Consider the following 24,366-nt stretch of genomic DNA (forward strand, 5'->3'; position numbering starts at 1 on the left):
AGCTCAGCTTTAGTCAAAGCTGGGTGTCACAGCTAGGGCCAGTACCCGCACTGTCCTTGGCTATTTAACCTTCTAAATGTTGAGATCAATAGCAATTGCAGCATTTATAAGCTTGGGAGGGAGGGAGTGGGCTCCCTCTCTCAACTGATGTGAGGCAATCACAGGGGCCCGATGGTTTCCATGGCAGCAGGAGGTCAAATAATGACCTCCTGATCTGTCAGATACTGTGAACTGTTAGACCATGTTAAGAGCATGGTCTAACAGGCGCTCTGCCAGTGTCACACTGAAAGGTGTAATGTATTGCAATGTATGTACATTGCAATGCATTACACCAGTGATCAGACTAATAAAAGTCAAAATCCCATAGAGGGACTAAGAAAATAAAAAAAAAAAGTTTACATTTTTTTACAAAATATATAAACACACATATTTGGTATCACTGCATCTGGAATGACCTGATGTATAAATCTGTCACACTAGTTAACCCTTTTGGTGACCACAAAGTGGCAAAAATTAGGCTTTTTAATCAAGCCGTTGGAAAAAAAAAAGTGACAAAATTATACAGTGCCTACAAGTAGTCTTCAACCCCCTGCAGATTTAGCAGGTTTGATAAGATGCAAATAAGTTAGAGCCTGCAAACTTCAAACAAGAGCAGGATTTATTAACAGATGCATAAATCTTACAAACCAACAAGTTATGTTGCTCAGTTAAATTTTAATAAATTTTCAACATAAAAGTGTGGGTCAATTATTATTCAACCCCTAGGTTTAATATTTTGTGGAATAACCCTTGTTTGCAATTACAGCTAATAATCGGCTTTTATAAGACCTGATCAGGCCGGCACAGGTCTCTGGAGTTATCTTGGCCCACTCCTCCATGCAGATCTTCTCCAAGTTATCTAGGTTCTTTGGGTGTCTCATGTGGACTTTAATCTTGAGCTCCTTCCACAAGTTTTCAATTGGGTTAAGGTCAGGAGACTGACTAGGCCACTGCAACACCTTGATTTTTTTCCTCTTGAACCAGGCCTTGGTTTTCTTGGCTGTGTGCTTTGGGTCGTTGTCTTGTTGGAAGATGAAATGACGACCCATCTTAAGATCCTTGATGGAGGAGCGGAGGTTCTTGGACAAAATCTCCAGGTAGGCCGTGCTATCCATCTTCCCATGGATGCGGACCAGATGGCCAGGCCCCTTGGCTGAGAAACAGCCCCACAGCATGATGCTGCCACCACCATGCTTGACTGTAGGGATGGTATTCTTGGGGTCGTATGCAGTGCCATCCAGTCTCCAAACGTCACGTGTGTGGTTGACACCAAAGATCTCGATCTTGGTCTCATCAGACCAGAGAACCTTGAACAAGTCTGTCTCAGAGTCCTCCAAGTGATCATGAGCAAACTGTAGACGAGCCTTGACATGACGCTTTGAAAGTAAAGGTACCTTACGGGCTCGTCTGGAACGGAGACCATTGCGGTGGAGTACGTTACTTATGGTATTGACTGAAACCAATGTCCCCACTGCCATGAGATCTTCCCGGAGCTCCTTCCTTGTTGTCCTTGGGTTAGCCTTGACTCTTCGGACAAGCCTGGCCTCGGCACGGGTGGAAACTTTCAAAGGCTGTCCAGGCCGTGGAAGGCTAACAGTAGTTCCATAAACCTTCCACTTCCGGATGATGCTCCCAACAGTGGAGACAGGTAGGCCCAACTCCTTGGAAAGGGTTTTGTACCCCTTGCCAGCCTTGTGACCCTCCACGATCTTGTCTCTGATGGCCTTAGAATGCTCCTTTGTCTTTCCCATGTTGACCAAGTATGAGTGCTGTTCACAAGTTTGGGGAGGGTTTTAATTAGTCAGAAAAGGCTGGAAAAAGAGATAATTAATCCAAACATGTGAAGCTCATTGTTCTTTGTGCCTGAAATACTTCTTAATACTTAAGGGGAACCAAACAGAATTCTGGTGGTTTGAGGGGTTGAATAATAAATGACCCTCTGAATAAACTTTTCACAATTTAAAAAAAAAAAGAAATAACATTCTTTTTTGCTGCAGTGCATTTCACACTTCCAGGCTGATCTACAGTCCAAATGTCACAATGCCAAGTTAATTCCGAATGTGTAAACCTGCTAAATCTGCAGGGGGTTGAATACTACTTGTAGGCACTGTAGCTCTCAAGTTATGGTGATGCAAAAATTTCTTTAAGGCGTTGTTTCTTTAAAGCATTGTGTGATAGTATCTGTAATCGCACCAACCTGAACAATAAAACCATGTTATCACTTATACTGCACAGTGAATGGCATAAAAAAATAAATAAAATAATTTATTTTGCCTCCCAATGATCCCAGTAACACTCTGCTCACATTTGTCCTGCGCTCTACGCTGAGTGCTTACACCGAGGCTTATGTGTAAATCTCTAAAATATGTAATTCACACAACACCCCTGAGGGACAATTCATTATATTGAAGCTGAGGGAGTAACTTTGAACTGTGTCTGGCCTATGACCCGGCGGTAGTCATCTTTTTAAACATTAGCGTTCATAAAAGCACAATCAATCAGTTTTGTGCCCTTCTGAAAAGACGGACACCATGGAATAGAAGTCAGAGTCAAAAGTATCTCAGCCTGTCTCATTATCGTCAATGGATATGGTGGAGGTTCCATCTGAATCACATTTTTGGGAGATTTCAATGTAAACCCCGATGTAACTGCTCAGCGTAGAGCACAGGATAACTGTCATCCAAAGTGCTATGTAAAATGTTCCCAATAACAGCTTCAACTCATTTTACAAAAAAAAACCCCTCAAGTCTCCACTCAGGTCTGTCATCTGTCAATGGAAGTATAAGGGGGTCTCACATCACCAAAAAGCAAAACAGCACAATCTGCGTTACCAAATTCAAATTCCCCCTCCTTTTTGAGCCCAATGGTGTGCCTGAACCACATTTAGCATTCACATGTTTCATATGTCTATAGTGAGGAGAGTCCGCTTAATTTTTATTGGGTGCTTGTCTCTAAAACAGGGGTGGGGAACCTTTTTTCTGCCAAGGGCCATTTGGAAACTTCTACCAACCTTCGGGGACTGCACAAAATTATCAGTGTGAAAATGAACTGACTATATTTGGTCAAACAATTAATTAACTTACCCCTATTGTGGTAGCTGGAGCTGCTTCTCTTTGCTGCAGCTGTGATGTTCGGTGATACTAATCATGTTTCTCACAACTGCTTTTCCAGGTTTGTCTCGGTCTGGAGCGCAGTCAATTCTTTGTGATAATAAGATTGGTAAACCATATACATCACATAACAGACGCAGGGACTGCTGTATATAAATCACAGGAGACACATACATCACTGGAGGGGCTGGGGGCATATATATCACATAGGAGATGCTTTAAGTGCTGAATATACAGTACAGACTAAAAGTTTGGATACACCTTCTCATCTCTAGAACAACTATTAAGAGGAGACTTTGTGCAGCAGGTCTTCATGGTAAAATAGCTGCTAGGAAACCACTGCTAAGGACAGGCAACAAGCAGAAGAGACTTGTTTGGGCTAAAGAACACAAGGAATGGACATTATACCAGTGGAAATCTGTGCTTTGGTCTGATGAGTCCAAATTTGAGATCTTTGGATCCAACCACCATATCTTTGTAGAAAAGGTGAACGGATGGACTCTACATGCCTGGTTCCCACCGTGAAGCATGGAGGTGGAGGTGTGATGGTGTGGGGGGTGCTTTGCTGGTGACACTGTTGGGGATTTATTCAAAATTGAAGGCATACTGAACTAGCATGGCTACCACAGCATCTTGCAGTGGCATGCTATTCCATCCGGTTAGCGTTTAGTTGGACCATCATTTATTTTTCAACAGGACAATGACCCCAAACACACCTCCAGGCTGTGTAAGGGCTATTTGACTAAGAAGGAGAGTGATGGAATACAACGCCAGATGACCGGGCCTCCACAGTCACCAGACCTGAACCCAATCGAGATGGTTTGGGGTGAGATGGACCGCAGAGTGAAGGCAAAAGGGCCAACAAGTGCTAATCATCTCTGGGAACTCCTTCAAGACTATTGGAAAACCATTTCCGGTGACTACCTCTTGAAACTCATCAAGAGAATGCCAAGAGTGTGGAAAGCAGTAATCAAAGCAAAAGGTGGCTACTTTGAAGAACCTAGAATATAAGACATATTTTCAGTTGTTTCACACTTTTTTAAGTATTTCATTCCACATGTTTTCATTCATAGTTTTGATGTCTTCAATGTGAATCTACAATTTTAGAGTCATGAAAATAAAGAGAACTCTTTGAATGAGAAGGTGTATCCAAACTTATGGTCTAAACTGTACATCACATAAGAGACACTGGAACTGCTGTATATACATCACAGGAGACACATGGGGCACATACATCACACATGGGGTTGGGGACTTGTATATGCCACCAGCTCCTCCTGTGATGCATATGCCCTCAGCTCCTCCTGTGATGTATATGCTCCCAGCCCCTCTTGTGACGTATATACCCCAGCCCCTCCTGTGATGTATATTCCCCAGCCTCTCCTGTGATGTATATGCCCCCAGCCCTTTCTGTGATGTATATGTCCCAGCCCTTTCTATGATGTATATGCCCCCAGCCCATCCTGTGATGTATATGACCCCAGCCCCTCTTGTGATGTACTGTATATGCCATAGTCTCTCCTGTGATGTGTATGCCACAGTCTCTCCTGTAATGTATATGCCTCCAGTGTCTCCAATGTGATGTATAAGCCCCCAGCCCCTCCTGTGATGCATATGCCCCAGCCTCTCGTGTAATGTATATGCCACCAACTCTCCTCTGATGTATATGCCCCCAGCGTCTCCAATGTGATGTATATGCCCCTAGCATCTCCAATGTCATGTATGTATCACACGATTTGCTGTGGCCATACACATCACAGGAGATGCTGGGGCATATACATCACATGAGTGGCTGTGACCATACACATGACAAGAGGGGCTGGGGGCATATACATGACAGGAGGGACTGGGGGCATACACATGACAGGAAATGCTGGGTGTATACATATGACAGGAAACGCTGTGGGCATATACATCACGAGGGGTTGGGGCACAGACACCACTGGAAGGCATAAATATTGTGGTGGGGAACAGACTGCACTGGGGGGTACAGACATCACTCGGAAAGCAGACATCACTAGGGCGGCAAGGAGAGCACTAGTTGGGCACGGACATCACTAGGTGGGTACAGACATCACTAGGTGGGAACAGACATCACTAGTCACTAGGGGGGCAAAGACATGACTAGGGTGGCCACAGGCATCACTAGAGGGGAAACAGGCATCACCGCCTCTGCTCTAGAAGCACGATCTGGGCACAATGTATGGGTACTACAATGTATGGGTACTACAATGTACGGGCACTACAATGTTCAGGGCATTACAATGGCAGATTAGCAATTTTCACTCAGTAACATTCATTTCTGCTTTTTTCTGGAAAAGACCCCTCGGAGTCATAATCATCACTACACTTGTGGATAAATTCCCAGAGGGGTGTAATTTCCAATATGGGCTGACATGAGGGGGCACCCCTTTCTTCTGTAAGAAAATGTAAAACTAAATTTTTGTGGTAAAAGTGTAATTATTTTTTTTTTTAACGCCCAATGGTATAAAATTACGTGAGCACATATGATGTCATCATGCTCAGTGCACCCCTAGATGAATTCTTTGAGAGGTGTAGTTTGTAAAATGAGGTCACTTGTAGGGGTTCTGCTGTTCTGCCACCTCAGGGGCTCTGCCAATGTGACATTGCACCTACAAACCATGATAGCAAAGTCATCACTATAATATGGTGCTTATTCCCTTCTGAGCTTTGCACTGTGCCTGAAAAGTAGTTCCCAATTACATGTAGGGTATTGGCGCACTCAGGAGAAACTGTACAATAAACTGTGTGGTAGATTTATCTCTTATTAGTCATTATAAAAATTAAAAACTTGGGCCTAAAACAACATTTTAGTAGTTAAAATGTAATTATTATTTCTTCACCACCCAATCATCCAAAAATTCACATGTAGTGTCAGCATGCTCACTGCACCCCTAGATGAATTCATTGAGGGGTGTTGTTTGTAAAGTGGGGTCACTTATGGGGGGGTTTGCTGTACTGGCACCTCAGGGGCTCTGCCAATATGATATGACACTCTCAAACCATTCTCGCAAAATTTGTACTCCAATATGGCACTCCTTATATTCTGGGCTTTGCACTGTGCCTCAAAAGTAGCTTTCACCCACATATGGGGTATTGGTGTACTCAGGAGAAACTGAGTAACAAATTGTATCATTCGTTTTCTCCTAATATCCCTTTTGAAAATTAAAAACTTGGGGCCAAAGCAACATTTTTTTTTTTAAAAAAAAAGGGAATTTTTCATTAACTCAGCTAATTGTTACACAATTCTGTGAATTGCTTGATGGTTAAAAGTACTCACTACACCTCTAGATGAATTCCTTGAGAGGTATAGTTTTTAAAATGGGTGTTATTTGTGGGGGTTTCTGTTGTATTGGCATGTCAGGGGCTCTTCAAATGTGATATGGTGTCTGCAATCTATTGCAGACAATTTTGTGCTACAAAAGTCAAATTGTGCTCCTTCCCTTCCGAGCCCTGCCGTGTACCAAACACATATGGGGTATCCCTGTACTCAGGAGAAATTGCACAAGAAATTATATGGTGGATTTCTCCTGTTACCCTTGTAAAAATGAAAAATTTGGGGCTAAAGCAACATTGTTGTAGGAAAAAGTAAAATTGATTTTTTTTCCCATCAACCTTGCTTTAATTTCTGTAAAGCACCTAAACGGTTAATAAACTTCTTTTATGTGGTTTCGAGCAGTTTGAGGGGTGCAGTTTTTAGAATGGTGTCATTTGTGGATGTTTTCTGTGATATAGTCACTTCAAATGTGGTGTGGTCCCTAAAATAAATTGGATTTGTAAACGTGGCAGAAAAATTAGAAATTGTTGAAAATCTTTTAACCCTTCTAACTTCCTACAAAAAATGTTTAAAAAATGATGTTGACGTAAAGTAGACATGGTAGAAATGTTATTTGTTAATTATTTTGTGTCATGTAACTCTTTAGTTTAAGGACATAAAACATTGAAAATTGCAAAATTGTAAAGTTTGGCCTCGTCAGGAAGGTGCAAACAGGTTTTGGCAGTAAGGGGTTAAAGAGAAACCCACGCAAACAGGGGGAGAACATACAAACTCCTTGTAGATGTTCTCTTTGGTGGGATTTGAACCCAGGACCCCAGATTGTGTCTTTTGGTTAATTAGGGCGTTCTTAGGGCTGTCCTATGAGAAATGAAGCCTGGTATGATCCACAAATGTATATTCAAGTAAGGTAAAAAGAAGCTATGACCACTTGGTGCTTTAATATGAAATAAATCTGTGATACAACTGGAGTGTCATGGCCCCTTTGCTTTGCGAAGTGTCAGACCCCCACTGATCACACATTTATCGCCTATTCCCAGGATAGGTCACCAATGTTTAAACTGTGAAAAACCCACTCAACTGTAGTAATTACAGAATCGGCTTCCATGGCTACTGAAAAAGTGATAAACGCTGCTAAGAGGGATTCACACTTCCTGTTACGCACACATTAGTAGCCATAAATCCCACACTCTTTTATGACCTTTGGTGGAAGCATGAGGCAAAGTGAGGTCAAAGTGAATTCCATGGCTAAAGCTGCACAATTCTATAGAAAACAGAAATGGGTGCTTTACAACAATTGTGGCATAAGATATTATTGGTCTTACAAAAAAAAAACAAAATACAGACAAGCGCTAATTTTTATGTGGACCATCATTGTACAGTTTGAGAACATTTATGGGACTGAGGAATGTAGCCAAGATGTGGCCTTCAGCTCTTTAGACAGGTTCATCATTCTCACCATTGATGGGAATGATTATATGGAACGTGTTTCCTTTCCTACCCCATACAGTGAGGATTTTTTTATCATAAAAAAAACAGTACTACAATTCATTCCAGTCTTACAGCAAGATCAAGAATTGGCTCACATTTTGGCTCAGGGAATTAATGTTGTAGCCAAGAAAGCCAAGACCATAGGCAACACTTTGTCCCCAAGCTTTTATACAACTAAAAAATACAGAAAAACCTGGTTAAGCACTACACGTTCTTACCGATGCGGGTCACAGCGTTGCGGTCTATGTAGATATATGAACAATACACAGTCATTTCATGGGACCAATGGTAAAACGTTTAAAATCATGACTTTCATCAATTGCTAATCTTCTCATGTGGTTTATAGTGCCTCTTGCACCATTTGTAATAAAAGCTACATTGGATGCACATCAAGACCCCTTAGATTTCAGATTTCTGAACACATTAGGACTACACCGTTGCCACAGGTTACTGCAGCCACATGCATGCAGAAGAAACGCTCCTCATCGGGACTTACTAAACACTTTCAAGATGTACATGAAGGAGACTTTGCTTCGTTGAGAGTCGTGGGTATAGAACATGTCACTAGACCACCTGGAGGAGGGGATTGGTTTGCGGCTTTACTATACGCCGAGGCTAGATGCATCCTCCACTTAGATACCAGACAACCAAAAGGACTTAACTATCAGTCAGATTTGCATTACATCATTTGAATTAATATGATAGTCTTATTTATTCATATAGTACGTGCACACTACCACGGGCCACTCCGACATTTGTTTTAAGGAAGTCTCTGAACATACAGAAATTTAATCGGGGTCATTTCTATGTCCATAACATATAAATTCATATTGATTTTATTCTCAGACCCCACTCACATGTTCATCTAGTATATATACCTTGTCTGTGGGAGCACATAGGTTGCTTATGACTAAGGATTCTTTTTCTTTTAATCTTCAGTCCGAAACGCGTTAAAAAAAAGGTTACCTATGTAATGTTTTTCCAGCTTGCTGTTTCAGCATGAAGAATATTTTTAAACTTGCATAAATAAAGGATTTTTTCTATTTTACCTGGATATTGGTGCTGGGTCCACACCTTTGCCTTCCTTTACTCCTTCAGCTCTATAGACAGGTTCTCCATTCTCACCATTGGTGGGCATCCCAACACACTGAGACCCCTGAAATCTGAAACTTATCCTTAAAGTGATAAGTTGTAACAGACATCTCCTTAAAGCGGAATATTAACATGAATCAACATGATCTATTTCATTTTGGACATATTAACAAAATGGTGGTCACTGATGTAACATTTTGTAAGACTTTAAACCAGGTAATTCTTGGTATCAGTGGGATTTTTTTTTTAAAACTATTCACTACTGCCGTGTACATGTGAATGTAGCAGAAAATCTTTCAGAAACGGTTATTCTCATATGGCTTAGGGAAAAACCTCTCGATTGCTTGCCTGGAAACCCAACCAATCCAGAGGACAAGGGCTCTGCAATGCCCCATGTGAATGAAGTGGTGGCCGCTTTATTCTTTCTTATGGGAGTGCCGAAGACCAGCCACATCACTCGGCTATCTCTGTTGGTCCCATTAAGAATTATGATCCACTATCGCTCCATTCAAATGGGCCAGTACTCGGGATCGGTGGGGATCCTAGCAGTTGGACCCACAGCGATTAGGAAGTTATCCCCTATCCCATGGTTGAGGCATAAATTCCAAACTTGAGAACACCCAATTAATAATACAACAAAGTTCTATTCTGCCTGCTTAAAGAGCACCAATCACCAGGATTTTCCTACGTAAACTAAAGCCAGTGCTATACTGGCACTATCATGCTGATTCGATACAAATCTTTAGTTGTCAGATTGAATGTATAGTTTTTGAAATACAGGCAAGTAAAGTTACAAAAATGTACAGCTTTTTCATTGGCAGCAGCTGCCCAATAGCTAATATGTGTAAGGGGTTTTGCTGTCTATTCTTGCCTCTGTCTGCCTTCGTGGCCTCTGTAGATGCTAGACTGTATGGGTTCCTTCCAGGTATGAGTCATTTCTGTCACATGATAGGGGCATGTTAGGCTGCTTTCACACATCCGGCTTGAGCTCTGCGGCTCAATCCGGCTGTGCAAGCTATGCAACTGATGCGGTGAAAACATCGCATCCTTTGCATAAGTTTTTCCCATGCGGCCCGTCCGGTTTTTGCAGCTTGTGGCATGCTACTGAGCATGCGCAGTGGCAAAAACCGCATGCGGCGGCCAGATGCGGTTTTTGTCGCATCGTGCCGCCATAGGCATGCATTGAAAAATCCGCCGCATCGGCCGAATGCGGCGCGATGCGGGGTTTTTTGCCGCACGAAAAAACGTGCCAGATAACGTTCCATCCGGCCGCCGCATGTGGCAAAAACCGGATGGAACGCAAGGCCTTGCGGCACAATGCGGCAATAATTAAAGTCTATGCAGAAAAACGCAACCGGCAGCAAAAAAAAACGGTTGCGATTTTCCTGCAAAGTGCCGGATTGTGCCGCATTGCAGAAACTGGATGTGTGAAAGCAGCCTTAGAAATACAGCCCATACAGTCTAGCATCTACAGAGGCGAAGCAGCAGACAGCAGAGGGAACAGATAGCAAAACCCCACCTACATATTAGCTATTTGGCAGTTGCTGCCAATCAAAAAGCAGTACATATCAGTAACTTTATATTCCTGTATTTCAAAAACTGTACATCCAAAATGAAAACTAAAAGTATGTATAGAATCAGCATGATAGTGCCAGTATAGCATTAGCTTTAGTTTATGTAGGAAAATCCTGGTGATTGGATCACTTTAAGTGGACAAATATCGACTTAATAATGTTGTAATGTGAGAATATTGGCCTGCACATATAATCTGCTGTCGATGCATATATGACAACTTGGCAAACACAATGCAGATATGTGCTCTCTTTGCTATGGAATATGCTAAAATATCTCGCTGTTTAATAATATAATATTGAAAGGAGTTGGACTACCCCTTTAAGCATGGAAAACACTCATATTTTACAGAAACACCAAACAGTCTCACGTAGAACTGGTTCCTCGCAGCGCTCTGGTGGACAGTTCAGGGTTGACTCATAACACGTTCCACTACATATTTCACATTTCTTACACGGATAAGTCACAATGCAGCAATGTGTAAGACACAGATTCATCATTCTTTGTTTCTTATAAGGACAAATTAAATGAAAGGCTCATTACAAATTTGAGGTGTCTTTACAGCAACACTGTCCAGTTGTGCTATTTTCTTTAATGTCCTTTAGAGATAGGCTGAACAATGCAATGGTTGGATTGAAATCAATGGGTTTATGGCCACTAAGCAGGTGCATGGACACATTTCTATAGGTGGTAGTTTGTTTTCCTAAAAGGGGTTGTCCACTATTTATTTTAAAAATGCTCTCAAAATTAAAAAAAAAAACAGAACTAAGATGAACGAGAGCTACTGGGACGTGGGAATCTGCAGTGTCGGGGGAGGCCAATCACCTGGGGTACCATGTGCTTCGATAGTGGTGGCCAACTTGTCTTTTAGCCCTGGACACCTGAGACACGATCCGCATTAGGTGCTGCATTTCACATCTGAGAATTTGGCTTCAGAGCTGATCACACAGGCGGGTAGAGCTGAAACACTAGCATCATTCACTTGTCCAGTGACTGGAACACAAAGAACAGATTTTCTACAGTAACCCTCAGATGGATAGAGCTTCTTTTCAGAAATTCCCATGAGTTATGTGGAATTGTTTCCATGTGAACAATATGTGCAGATTAGTAACCTAGTCTTTTCCAAGAGTTAGGGGGAAAAAAAGCAAAAAGAAATATAAAATCTTCTAAATGTAGGAAGGTAAAAAGCACAGAATTACTACATATATAAAAGATGAATAGCAGCGCTATCTGTTCTACATCTCTGCTTTACTGGTAACCTGTTCTTTGCATGTTCATAACTTCCCAAACAATCGAGATATTGTAGGGCAGTAATAAACTGATAGCTATGGATGCTCTGTACTACAATAGCACTTTTGGACATTCAGCATGTGTAGTACATGGGTACCATTACTCAGAATAAGACCTGTAAATGGTACTCACTGGGGGTCAAAAGGATGCCTAAGCCAATATGCCGTTCACCATCTTTTGATACGTATGTCAAATCAAGTATAAAATACTGTATGTCTGCACAACTTCCCCAAAGAACTCAGTTCAGTAATTTTTGTATTGCTGTCAATAATAATTTGATATTCTTTACTACAAGACTAGCAGAAAGAAAATGGTCATTTCCCCCAAAAAATAACCTGTACTGGGACTTCCCTGATGCTTTATTCTTCATACTCCAGCACTGCTATAACCGTCAGTCACCCGAGTATCAGGTAAGCATCCTGCCGATACTCTGTGCTGCAACGTCTGCTGCTTCATCTGCTACACCTGTAATCACTGTTCCAGCTCTGATACACTGATCATCACTATTCCAGCTCTGCTACACCAGCTATCACTACTCCAGCTCCGATACACTGATCCTCACTACTCCAGCTCCGATACACTGATCATCACTGTTCCTGCTCCAATACACTGATCCTCACTGTTCCAGGTCCAATACACTGATCCTCACTGTTCCAGGTCCAATACACTGATCCTCACTGTTCCAGGTCCAATACACTGATCCTCACTGTTCCAGGTCCAATACACTGATCATCACTGTTCCAGCTCCCATACACTGATCCTCACTGTTCCAGGTCCAATACACTGATCCTCACTGTTCCAGCTCCCATACACTGATCATCACTGTTCCAGCTCCATAACACTGATCCTCACTGTTCCAGGTCCAATACACTGATCCTCACTGTTCCAGCTCCAATACACTGATCCTCACTGTTCCAGCTCCAATACACTGATCCTCACTGTTCCAGCTCCAATACACTGATCCTCACTGTTCCAGCTCCAATACACTGATCCTCACTGTTCCAGCTCCAATACACTGATCCTCACTGTTCCATCTCCAAAACACTGATCCTCACTGCTCCAGCTCCAATACACTGATCCTCACTGTTCCAGGTCCAATACACTGATCATCACTGTTCCAGCTCCATAACACTGATCCTCACTGTTCCAGGTCCAATACACTGATCCTCACTGTTCCAGCTCCAATACACTGATCCTCACTGTTCCAGCTCCAATACACTGATCCTCACTGTTCCAGCTCCAATACACTGATCCTCACTGTTCCAGCTCCAATACACTGATCCTCACTGTTCCAGCTCCAATACACTGATCCTCACTGTTCCATCTCCAAAACACTGATCCTCACTGCTCCAGCTCCAATACACTGATCCTCACTGTTCCAGCTCCAATACACTGATCATCACTGTTCCAGCTCCAATACACTGATCCTCACTGTTCCAGCTTCGATACACTGATCATCACTGTTCTAGCTCCAATACACTGATCCTCACTGTTCCAGCACCAGTACACCGATCATCACTGTTCCACCTTCGATACACTGATCATCACTGTTCCAGCACTGCTACAACGGTTATTGCTGTCAAAATGAAACTTCATAGGCTAACATTGTAAAAGCGACTTACAGCCCACACCTAATGCCCAGTGTGGAACTGCAAGTCGGAATAGTCATCACTTGACCCAGAAGAGAACCAGAGAAGCGCTGGAAACTGAGAACGATAGTGATCAGTGAGTATATTAATGCACCTACACTACATTACATATACACTGTGTGCAGAATTATTAGGCAAGTTGTATTTTAGAGGATTTTTTTTTTTTATTATTGATCAACAACTATGTTCTCAATCAACCCAAAAGACTCATAAATATCAAAACTTAATATTTTTGGAAGTTGGAGTGGTTTTTTTTTAGATTTGGCTATCTTAGGAGGATATCTGTTTGTGCAGGTAACTATTATTGTGCAGAATTATTAGGCAATTAAAAAGCAAATATATTCCCATCTCACTTGTTTATTTTCACCAGGTAAACCAATATAACTGCAAAAAATTTAGAAATAAACATTTCTGACATGCAAAAACAAAACCCCCAAAAAATTTGTGACCAATATTGCCAACTTTCTTTATGGTGACACTGAACAGTCTACCATCCATAGATTCTGTCAGTTGCTTGATCTGTTTACGATCAACATTGCGTGCAGCAGCCACCACAGTCTCCCAGACACTGTTCCGAGAGGTGTACTGTTTTCCCTCCCTGTAGATCTCACATTTTATGAGGGACCACAGGTTCTCTATGGGGTTCAGATCAGGTGAAAAAGGGGGCTATGTCATTATGTTTTCATCTTTTAGACCTTTACTGGCCAGCCACGCTGTGGAGTAGTTGGATGCATGTGATGGAGCATTGTCCAGCATGAAAATCATGTCTTTCTTGAACGATACCGACTTCTTCCTGTACCACTGCTTAAAGAAGTTGTCTTCCAGAAACTGTCAGTAGGTCTGGGAGTTGAGCTTCACTAAATCCTCAACCCGAAAAAGTCCCACAAGTTCATCTTTGATGATACCAGCCCATACCAGTACCCCACTTCCACCTTGCTGAGTCGGAGTAGAGCTCTCTGCCCTTTACTGATCCAGCCTCTGGCCCATCCATCTGGCCCATCAAGAGTCACTCTCATTTCATCAGTCCATAAAACCTTTGAAAAATCAGTCTTAAGATATTTCTTGGCTCAGTCTTGACATTTTATCTTATGTTTCTTGTTCAAAGGTAGTCATTTTTCAGCCTTCCTTACCCTGGCCATGTCCCTGAGTATGGCACACCTTGTGCTTTTTGATACTCCAGTAACATTGCAGCACTGAAATATGGCCAAACTGGTGGCAAATGGCATCTTGGCAGCTTCAAGCTTGATTTTCCTCAATTCATGGACAGTTATTTTGCACATTTTTTGCCCAACACGCTTCTTGCGACCCCGTTGGCTATTTGCCATGAAACACTTGATTGTTCAGTGATCACGTTTCAAAAGTTTGGCAATTTCAAGACTGTTGCATCCCTCTGCAAGACATCTCACAATTTTGGACTTTTCAGAGCCCGTCAAATCTCTCTTCTGACCCATTTTGCCAAAGAAAAGGAAGGTGCCTAATAATTAAGCACACGTTATATAGGTTGTTGATGTCATTACATTACACCTCTTCTCATTACAGAGATGCACATCACCTGATTTATTTAATTGGTAGTTGGCTCTCAAGCCTATACAGCTTGGAGTAGGACAACATGTATAAAAATTATCATGTGATCAAAATACTCATTTGCCTAATAATTCTGCACACAGTGTACATTCATATGAATGCTTCTACTTTGAAGGTACCTCAGCATACAGTGCTGGGACCATACCTTCCAAATGTCCAAGAAAGACATTGCAGAATTTCGGGAGCTGTACTGCAGATTCCACTACATTTCAATATCATTTTGTTAAATACTGACCAAAATACCACCATGTGAGAGTGACCTTATACCGAATTTATGACCTTACTTTGAATCAGTAGGGGAAAATAAATGTACTATTTCTCCTTCCCTACATCCATGTCCTCTCCCATCTATTCCTTGGAATAGGAAGGAACTTGTTAGCTTGGAAATACTGTTGAATCTCTGGACAATATATTCGAGCGCAAACAGTTAAGTACATTGATACAGGTATGTACTGCAGGTTTGTGGGAATTTTAATTCAATAAAATCCTTGAGTATGTTCGCCTTAAAGAGAATCCGTCACCATGATCCACCTTCTGCCTCGCTGACAACATATCCCAACTACAAACCTGTATCATGCCTTAGTACAACATCTTTTCCTCTTGAGCTATTATCTCTATGGAAAATGCCAACGATCTTGTTTTTCTCTTGGACTATGCACAGTACACTATGGACCCATAGCAGCTTATTGGGCCTTCGATCCGTTCAGAAGAAATCAACAATCGGTCTTGTCAATGTAAGCCTAGATAGCAGATAACTAGTAACTTCTATGGGATCTGTCATCATAGCTTGCCCAAGGGAGAGTCAAGTGCAGCTCCCTCATCCCGAATAAAACAGATCAGTCGCTCGTATGCTTTCTTAGCAATTTTTATGCGCCGCTTTGCCTCGAGCACCTGTCATGACAATATGCTGCCCTCGGAATAGCATTACGTCTGGAATCTCCAGAATGGCTAATTCCAGAACATATAGAGGGTATATTGGTCTCTGCTTTGTCTTCTTTTTCACTTTACTTATACATATAGAAAACGATCTCAAATTGACTGTCAATAGTGCATTTTTTGCCAATCATTACGGAACAGTATATAATAAACAAACAAACAATTTGCTGTAACATTTTAAACATACAGTAAATTAAATAAAATTCCAAAACAAAGCATAACTAGAATAAACCATAAACTACTAGCACATTACAGAATATTTATTTACTAGAAGGTCACTTTCCCACCACTTCTTAGTCCACAATGAGTGTATTGTAGCCATGAATCCTAAATCTTATAGCCACTTTCTTCTAGGCTAGTCCCATTATTCAGACCTTGCGATCTGGAGTTCGATGGTCAGTTTAGGGTCTGTAGATACAATACACATTATTTCTATCACAATATTCATTGCTCAAGTGAATGAATAAGTTATTGAAAGAAGGGGTGAAAAACAGATGACCTTTATATTAAGACTTGCCCATGGAAAAGCAGGCGCTGACATTTATGGAATATGCAACTGTATGAAATCAATTAGAGCTAATTAGACACGCACATCATTACTGTTAGTTTGAGGTCATTTTCAGTTTATATAGTACCTTACAAAGAATGAAATCTGTATTTGGAAAACTTCTACAGTATTTCTCATATATAATTTGGGGGGAAAATGGATGACAACAAATATATTTATAGTTAGAATCCTTGCCCAGGTCCCTCTAGCTGCAGGAAAGGCTTTACAGTGATGGATCTGATGCCATACACAGTGTAATGCCAAACTAGATCACGGAGCAAAATCACCTGAAATATATATACGGTGGATTCATATCCAGAATATACAGAGGAAACATAACTAAAAAAAAATTGTAAAAAAAATCATCAATCATGATGCCCTATTGTATGACATTAGCATTTTATTATGACCCTATGGGACATGCAACATAATGCATAGACTTATAGGCAACATCACCGTGAGCTCTAGTGTAATTACACACGTGCCATTATCAGATACAGTATATTGCTCTGGAGGGCAACATTTTAGGAGATGACACTCTCTGACTTGGAGAAGGAAAGCAGGGATATAATTGCTCACACTTTCCAGACAAAAATGAACAATTAAGGGCAGAATAAAAGTTTTAATAGCTGAATAATTGAAGGGTTATCAGACTCTCAGCTACCGTGGAAAGCTTCAAGAGGAACCTCAAGACCCATCTCTTCCAACAAGCCTACAACCTACAAGAGCCCTCAGTCCAGTAGACCACTGCGCAACCAGCTCTGTCCTCACCTATTGTACCCTCACCCATTCCCTGTAGACTGTGATCCCTCGCGGGCAGGGTCCTCTCTCCTCCTATACCAGTCTGTTTTGTATTGTTAATGATTGTTGTACGTATACGCTCTTTCACTTGTAAAGCGCCATGAAATAAATGGCGCTATAATAATAAAAAATAATAATTACTTATTGTATTTAATTATTATTTACTTTGTGGAAAATACTGTCCCTCCATCTTCACCGCACATGTCTATAAGTATAACATGCCTATGTATGCTGGTATGCCATGCTGTAAGTGAAGTAGCCAGGAAGTCCCCCACCCAGCCCCCTGCATCAGCAATAATGGAATTGGAGAAAGGCACAGAAATAGGGATCAATATAAGGCATATAACACACAACATACAAGGTAATATTGCAATAACAGAACATGTAGGGAGTGCAGCATTACACATAGTGCAGTAACAGCTGCTAGGGATAGCTATGAATGGAAAGTCAGGCAGCACAGAACAATGCACTGCAGACAGGGCCATACTCACTGGTACTCCATGGCTTCATCCTATCATGTGCATCTCAAATACCAACTGATGGGAGTCCTGAGAGAGATCAGCCCCAATGTCCTCATTCAGCTGCAGTGAAAGGCTCCTCTCAGCACAAACAGCTTGTCAGCTCCAGAGGGGGAGGAGGGAGGTGCAGGCGCTGGGGGAGTGTCAGCCAATGATCACTGCCACAGCACCCTGCTCATCTTTCTTAGAAAGTGCCCTTGGCTGCAGCAGTGCTGAAGTTACACTTTATAGTAGCGGATATAGTGGGTGATGGTGGCACCAAACAGGGGCACACATAGCAATGCCACTAAGGCTCTAAAAGTGAAAAAAAAACAACACACTGCTGCCTTTACAACAAAAAAAAGTGTCCGAGATTTTTCCAGACCCAAACACATATTGAAAGTGAGAGCAGGCAGGTGATAGGTGTATATAGATATAGATGATAGGTAGATATCTGTAAATATATCATTTCATGGAACAACACTGAAGATGACACTTTGATACAAAGTAGTCAGTGTACAGCTTGTATAACAGTGTAAATGTGGTGTGCCCTCTAAATAACTCAACACACCAGCTCTGGTAACAGAAATGAGTACACCCCTAAGTGAAAATTTCCAAATTGTGCTCAATTAGCCATTTTCCCTCCCTGGTGTCATGTGACTCATTAGTGTTACAATACAAAGTCTCAGGTGTAAATGGGGAGTAGTCTGCTACATTTGGTGTTATCGCTCACACCACTGGCAGACACAGACAGAAGAGGGCCCCTTTGCAAAAACAGTCATTGGGCCCCTTGTAGTCAAATAGCTCATTAAAATGCACAATTTTACCTACTTTGATGGTAGAAATGGGCGACCTTCGCTCTTGGGCCCCTGTGTGGCTGCACCAAAGATATGTGCGCCCCTGACTCACAAACTCTCTGATACTGGTCACCGGAAGTTCACTTCATGGCAAAGAATTCTCTGAAGATCTGGGAAAAAGAATTGTTGCTCTAAATAAATATGACCTAGGCTATAAGAAGATTGCCAACACCCTGAAACTGAACTGCAGCACGGGGGCCAAGACCATACAGCGGTTTAACAAGACAGGTTCCACTCAGAACAGACCTCATCATGGTCGACCAAAGAAGTTGAGTGCACATGCTCAGCGTCATATCCAGAGGGTGTCTTTTCCAAAATAGATGTATGAGTGCTGCCAGCATTGCTGCAGAGGTTAAAGGGTTGGGGGGGTCACCCTGTCAGTGCTCAGACAATACACCGCACACTGCATCAAATTGGTCTGCATGGCTGTTGTCCCAGAATGAAACAAAAAAAAAAAACACAAACAGTTTGGTGAAGACAAACAGACTAAGGAAATGGATTACTGGAACCATGACCTGTGATCTGATGAGACCAAGATGAATTGAAATGGTGTGAAGTGGGTGTGGCGGCAACCATGTGAGGAGGACAAAGACTAGTGTGTCTTGCCTTCAGTCAAGAATGGTGGTGGGAGTCTCATGATTTGGGGCTGCATTTATGAGTGAAGTGGTAACACCCTTTTTACAATTGTTACAGCAACATTTTCCTGTAGCTCTCGATTATATCATCTCATAAATATGTACAAGTTGTATTTTGTAAATTCACTTTTTAGGTGTTAAGCATCTAATCTTCCTAGAAACATGCGACTATCTTAGATGCCAGAGACAGCAGGAACTGACTAAAGCGTCTTCTCCATCTCATTTGAAAATGTGCCCACGCAATACAATAAGCCGAACGTGTGCAACCTGTCAGTTTCTTTTCTCAGTAGCTGTGTTGTACTTATCAGCTCCGCACATTCAGATCCCAAAGCTGTATCAGCAATGCACACACTACTGAAGCCTTCTGCACAAACTATTCCTTTTATTCCAGCCCTGGCAGATAGTGGTGTTATGCACAACAGTCGATGTATTTTGGAAAATGTTCCAATCATGTAGACCTTTCCAGCAAAGTGAATTCCTATTTAACACAGCGACTTACGTCAATACAAACGTTTCAAGTGTATAAAAATATTAAACATATTCTTTTTACTTCTTTAACGTTATTAGCTAGCTCCTATTAAATGATATAAAGTTAGTTATGTTTCTAACAATGCCAAAAAAAAGGCTTCAGTCTATCCCCAAGTGTTCCCTGGTCCCATAATTTACCCACTATCTAAAGTTTATGATTACTTAAAGCACCACTCCTGTGGAGGTTTTATTCAACTCTGGAGTGGCCCTTTAAATCTAAGGTACCTGCCCCTACTCTTATACTCACTTTTCAGCGGCTTCACCTTTTACCAACACCGCTCTGATCCCACGGTGCCATTTTGTGATTGCAACTTCTGATTGTCCGGAAGTCAGAAGTTACATCACAAGCTCCTAATACAAGTCTATGAGAGCCTCATTTTGGCCTCATTCTGGCTCTCATAGAGATGCATTGTGCTTATATTAAAGCATGACCTCTGACACACTCCATGAAACACTGGAGCTGCCCACAGGTCACAAACTGACGATGATCGATAGGAGTGGTAGTGATAGAAGATGAAGATGCCGGAGGGTGAGTATAAGACAGGGGGCAGGGGACTTAGATTTAACGCACCACTCCAGCAATAAAATAAGAAAAAGCAATGCTTGAGTGGTGCTTAACACTAGAAGTCCCAGAAATTTCGAGCTCCCCCCTGAAGTCCCGAAAAAGGGTCAAATGACCCTTAGGGCGGCTTTGCACGTTGCGACATTGCACGTGCGATGTCGATGGGGTCAAATCGAAAGTGACGCACATCCGGCGTCGCAGTCGATATCGCAACGTGCAAATCCTTTTTGATATGATGAACGAGCGCAAAAGCGTCGTTATCGTATCATCGCTGCAGCCTCCGACATTTCCATAATGCCGGTGCAGCGACAGGTGCGATGTTGTTCCTCGCTCCTGCGGCAGCACACATCGCTGTGTGTAAAGCCGCAGGAGCGAGGAACTTCACCTCACCTGCCGCCGGCTGCAATGAGAAGGACGGAGGTGGGCGGGATGTTTACATCCTGCTCATCTCCGCCCCTCCACTTCAATTGGCCGCCTGCCGTGTGACGTCGCTGTGACGCCGCACGACCCGCCCCCTTAGGAAGGAGGCGGGTCGCCTGCCAGGGGGACGTCGCACGGCAGGTATGTGCGTGTGAAACTGCCGTAGCGATAATAATCTACGGCAGCTTTCACTAGATATTGCACGTGCGACGGGGGCGGGACTATCGCTGCAGCATCGGTAACACATTGTTACCGATGTCGCAGCGTGCAAAGCCCGCCTTAGTCCAAACTGGATAGAACTAACTAGAAACTAAATGGCTAAACTCAATGGAAAACAATAACCTCCTGTGGTGCGACAGTAATGGCCTTAATTACAGAACAAAAGACGGTGATTATAGGATGTTAGCTACAATCCTTCAGGTCATTCGACCCGTCTCTGGGTTCCAAAGGTAGAAATGTTAAATGACCCCTCTCTGGGACTTATTTCTATGATTCATTAGGATAGGACCCTGAGACTCACAACAATCCCATGAACAAGACTCTAGACCTCAGGAACCATGCTATGCAAAGCCCTGTATTGAATGAAGCAGAGGTGCGCCCGCTCAGCCTCCTTTCCATTCATTTTCTATGGGTCTGACACAAATAGATGAGTACAGCGTCCAGTGTTTGCACCCCAAGTGATGAGGAAGTTATCCCCTATGTCACAGTTAGGGGATAACTTCCAATTTTAGCTCAACCCTTTGAAGACCCCTTAGATAGGAGTATTTCTATTGATAAATAGACTATATAATAATGAATTGCTCCTTGTTTGTAGCCTCTCCACATGGATCTACAAAACTGTATGGAGACAAAATGATCATTAATACCATATTTTTACCCCCTACGCCTGCAACAATCTTTTTTGTTGTTGTGTTTTGGGTAGAGAACATGGTTCATTACTTAAAATAAACATTTTCTTCTTCATTTTCTTTGAACCAACTGGACGTGGACACTCTATACAAGCAGCTGTTCACACTGCAGGGCTTATTTCCATTGACTGCTTCTCTTCGTTGGAAATTTTATACTTTCTTATATACAAATATTGCTGAGCCTGATCCGTGTAATATCCTGGTCACCTTGCAGGGTTTGCTTTTGCCTAGTAAACTATTTAAGCTCAAATAATTGTTCCTCTGTTGAAGCTAAGGATAGGGCAACACTGAGACTTGTGAGACATAAGACTTCAATGTAACACTATTACATCGGAAGTATTGCTTTAAGGCTATGTGCGCACGTTGCGTTCTATTACACAGCGTAAATAGTCACTTCATGTGCGTCTCAGAACGCAGCCGAAAAGCTGTGTTCTGAGACGTATTCGGCAGAACGCAACGTGCGCACATTCCTGCAGAATTCATGCGTTCTGGATGCTTTCTCTGCCATGGGAAAAGCATCTAGAGAGCACATTTTTGACAGTTCGGTCCCACTCGGCTCTGCTGCATCCCCATAGACTTGCAGCAGAGCCGACTGGCACCGGAATGTCAAAAAGAGCACATGGCTGGCTGCGGGAGACAGCCGCGCGATCAGAATGAACTCGGGTGAACTTCAGCCGACTTCATTGCGATCGCGCGGCTGTCTGTGTGCCGCGGCTTGATTTGCGATCATAGGTGAAGGACTCACCTGTGACTGCAAATCTGAGTGACTGCAGTGAGCCACGCGATCACCGGTGCCGTCACTCAGGTTACCCGCGGCCAGCTCGAGTCCTCCACCCGAGACCTGTGGCCGCGGGTAACCTGAGAGACGTCCCTGCACACATCCCGACATTACCGCAGACATCCCCGCACACAACCCGACATTACCGCACACATCCTGACATTACCGCACACATCCCCACACACATTCCGACACTACAGCCCTCATCATCCCCGCACACACACACCGGCATTACCTCAGTGACATCCCCGCTGACAGCGCGATTCACTTCAGTTGCTGCATGGAGCGGACAGGAGCGGGGGTGTTCTACTGCCGCTCCTGTCAGCTTCATGTAGCAGAGCTGGATGCGTCGTGGGACCTCGTGGATTACGCCGGACCTGGAGGGGTTTTTGGGGATTAATAAAGTGGTAAAAGAGGGTGGTTTTTGTCTTTTATTTCAAATAAAGGATTTTTCAGGTGTTTGTGTTTATTTACTTTCACCAGGTTAATCATTGGGGGTGTCTCATAGACGCCTGCAACGATTAACTAGGACTTAGTGGCAGCTATGGGCTGCTACCATTAACTCCTTATTACCCAGATTGCCACTGCACCAGGGCAGTTCTGGATGAGCCGGGTACAGTCCCGGGACTGTCGCATCTAATCCATGCGGCAATTCCGGGCGGCTGCTGGCTGATATTTTTAGGCTGGGGGGCTCCCCATAACGTGGGGATCCCCATCCTGAGAATACCAGCCTTCAGCCGTGTGGCTTTACCCTGGCTGGTATCAAAATTGTGGGGGACCACACGCCATTTTTTCTTAATTATTTATTTATTTTAGTGCACTATATAGATCCGCCCACTGGCGGCTGTGATTGGTTGCAGTGAGACAGCTGTCACTCAGCATGGGGGCGTGTCTGACTGCAACCAATCATAGGCGCCGGTGGGCGGGGGAAGCAGGGAATATGAGATTGAATAATGGGTGGCCGGCTTTTTCAAAAGCAGGAGAAGCCGCCGGAGCAGTGTGACAGCCGTGCAGCTGATCGGTGAGTATGAGAGAGGGGGGAGAGGGATAGACCGACAGAGATAGAGAGAGACCGACCGACAGGGAGACACAGAGACCGACAGAAAGACAGAGAGAGAGACCGACATTACAACCAATACGCACAAAAGAAGTGACATGTCACTTCTTAGAACGCTCGCTTCAGGCAGCAGCCGAAGCACTGCGCTTTAATACGCCACGTGCGCACGGCTCCTGAATAATCTTCATAGATTATGCTGGGGACGCAGGACGCATGCAGTTACGCTGCGGTGCAGATCGCAGCGTAACTGCATGCAAATACGCAACGTGCGCACATAGCCTTACCTGTAAAATAAGGATACTTAAAAGGGTTGCCCGGGCTTTCTCTATAATTTGTGTGTGTACCTAGGCTGCAGAATGCTGACAGTTTGTAATATGCTCCCAGTCAGCATTCTGCACTGTTGCCTAGATACCACATTTAGTCTTAGTTATGTGATCAGCTCTTTCCTGTTTCTGGAGCAGCTGCTCACAACCTGACTACAGTTTCCTGTCTGGCCGAGACTGGTCGGAAGTCACAGCTGAAGCCACGCCCATTATCTGCCAGACCCACTCCCTGCTTCAGCCTCCTATACAGTCAGGGCCGGCTCCAGGTCTTTGTGGGCCCCGGGCAGAAGAGTCTCAGTGGGCCCCATCCACACGCAGACACGCAAATACACAGATATGTACACAAATATGTCACTAACAGATATGGCCGCGCACAGTGCACACTGACACTGCTG

The 24,366-nt window shown here is 43.1% G+C and overlaps 1 protein-coding gene across 4 annotated transcripts in view; it reads right to left on the reverse strand.

Moving 5' to 3' along the window:
* TRIM2 (tripartite motif containing 2) overlaps positions 1 to 24,366 on the reverse strand; it is a 173,031-nt gene that overhangs the window by 112,117 nt on the left and 36,548 nt on the right. The window contains exon 1 of one of the 4 annotated variants that reach the window (XM_075347739.1): positions 17,898 to 18,004. The exons of the other annotated variants lie outside the window; for them this stretch is intronic. The gene's annotated coding sequence lies outside the window, so the exon portion shown is untranslated. Of the gene's footprint in view, positions 1 to 17,897; positions 18,005 to 24,366 lie in introns of those variants that run through there. 4 annotated transcript variants of the gene reach the window in all.

This window comes from Anomaloglossus baeobatrachus, chromosome 1 (genome assembly GCF_048569485.1).
Source record: "Anomaloglossus baeobatrachus isolate aAnoBae1 chromosome 1, aAnoBae1.hap1, whole genome shotgun sequence".
NCBI lineage: Eukaryota > Metazoa > Chordata > Amphibia > Anura > Aromobatidae > Anomaloglossus > Anomaloglossus baeobatrachus.